This window comes from Calliphora vicina, chromosome 1 (assembly GCF_958450345.1).
Source record: "Calliphora vicina chromosome 1, idCalVici1.1, whole genome shotgun sequence".
NCBI lineage: Eukaryota > Metazoa > Arthropoda > Insecta > Diptera > Calliphoridae > Calliphora > Calliphora vicina.
In genome coordinates, this window is record NC_088780.1 from 105,548,332 (window position 1) to 105,550,939 (window position 2,608).

Below are 2,608 nucleotides of genomic sequence, written 5' to 3' on the forward strand. Positions count from 1 at the left end.
AAAATAAATTAAAATTTTTTTTAAATTAAGTAAGAGCTTTTGAAATTTTCGTTAAAAATTTTGATAGATTTTTGTAAAGAGCTTTAACTAAACTTTAAAGACCTGTTTACGCATTTCAAACGTTAAATACGCCTAGAAAGTTTGTATGAAAATCACTCGGTTTTATAAATATTTTTAAGTAATTTCCATACTAATTTTCTAAACGCATATTATGTTTGGAATCCATTAACTGGAATAAATGATTTTTATTTAAAAATTTTAACAGTATTTTTTACAACATACATATTTTGGTTGCCCTGCATGTTACATACATACATACTACATATTTGAATAAACAATTTTGTCTTTTATAAAAATACTGTATATTTTTAATAATTAAAAAAAAAATAATAATATATAATGTATTAATATATAGACGTTTTTAACGATTTCTTTTCATAAATTTGGTTGTTTTAAATAGTTTTTTTTATATCATATGTTTACATATACTATTAGTAATAATTGTTTTTTTATTTTTGATAAATATATTTTATGTCTTCATAGGAATTTCTTATTTTTTTTGTAGTTAGTATTAATAAAAAAAATTCATTTAACACTGCATTTTATTATAAATATTTATATTTTGGAATTTATTTTTGAGGTGCCTGTGTTTAATAAAATACATATTTTTTATATTTTTATCGTTTTTTCTTGTTTGTACATTTAAAGTCCTTGATGAATTTTCATTTATATTTGTGTCATAAGATATTTTTGAAAGTTGTTTTTATATGTAAGTATATAATGAAAAAAATTTGAAAATTTGCAAAAAAAAATAAATAATATACAAAAAATTGTCTCAAAAATTTTTTATTCAAAAAAGATTATTAAGAGAAGATTCTGTTAAATATAAAAAATATTAAGATTTTCATAATTAATTTGATTATTGATTCGAAAATTCAAATTATCAACTTTGTCTGAATTATTCATTGTAATTCGAAAATGTTTTCATTCAAATAGTATAAAAAATTCAGATTTTTTAAAATGATTTCTTACAACAAGAAAATTGTTTCAAAAATCATGTCAGATCAGATTATTGAAATAAGATTTTGTTAAAAACAAAGATATAAAATTAAAAATTTGAAAATTTAGAATAAAACAAAAACAAAACGTTGTCTCAAAAATCATGAGAGAGGATTTTGTTAAGAATACCAAACAATATATAAGGATTCTAATTGATTAATTTTGAAATTTATTCGAAAATTCCAATGATCGACTTTATTTGAATTATTCATTGTAATTCGAAAATTTATTCATTCGAAGCGTATACAAACTTAAAATTTTTTAAAATGATTTCTTTACAACAAATAAATTGTCTCAAAAATCATGTCAGATCAGATTTTTGAAAGAAGATTTTGTTAAAAACAAAGATATATAATAAAAAAAACTTTGGAAGAAAACAAAACGTTGTTTCAAAAATCGTGGTAGATGATTTTGTTAAGAATACCAAACAATATATAAGGATTCTAATGTTTAATTTAGAAATTTATTCGAAAATAAAAATGGTCGAATTTATATGAATTATTTACATATTCATTACAATTCGAAAATGTTTTCATTCGAATCATATATAAAATTCAAATTTTTTAAAACAATTTCTTTACAACAAATAAATTGTCTCAAAAATCTGATCTGACATGATTTTTGAGACAATTTATTTGTTGTAAAGAAATCATTTTAAAAAATTTTAAGTTTGTATACGCTTCGAATGAATAAATTTTCGAATTACAATGAATAATTCAAATAAAGTCGATCATTGGAATTTTCGAATAAAAGAAGATTTTGTTAACAAATGTATTTCAACACCAACAAGAAATAGTTTGGTTTTTCATATTAGTGCTTTTTTAAAATGGTAGAACTGAAAAAAACATTTTTTTTCAAAACATAACTAATTCATCAGTTGTAGCATTTTATATTTAAGGTGCTGTTTATGATACAAGCGAGTACTACTTTGAGTTAAAATTTTGCATGTATTTTGTTTTTGTTACAATAACAAAATACATGTAAAATTTCCACTCAAAGTACTCGTGTGTATTATAAAAACAGCACATTGGTCGTCTAACAATTTTTTTTATAAAGATCAATTAAAAAAAATTTAAAACTAATTGAATTTTATGTAAATTTGTTTGACTCCAACATAGAGATGAGTTTATAGATGCGAAGGTGAGAGAAAAGTAAGAGTAAGTACCATATGGCTGACACAACAACAAAATACATTGCTTAAAATATACATATTTTATTGTTACATGAGTTTAGGGGGTTTTGAACGCTGAAATACGATTTTTTTCTCTCAGTTACGCTCATAAAGATATTTAATTCTATTGTTGGGGTTTTTAAGTTCACTTCGAATACACAAATTTATTTTAGTACATAGTAATTGTGACCCATAATTGAAAATTAAAACTCCAGTGTACAGATTCCAAACGAAATATTTAATTAAATAATTTGTATGTAAACTACTCAAACATATTTGAAAAACTTACAGCCTTACTGCAAAAGCAGATATGTCGATTTTAAATCAATAATGTCGACTAATGTTTTAAAATGCATAAAATGAAACAAACACTTAAAA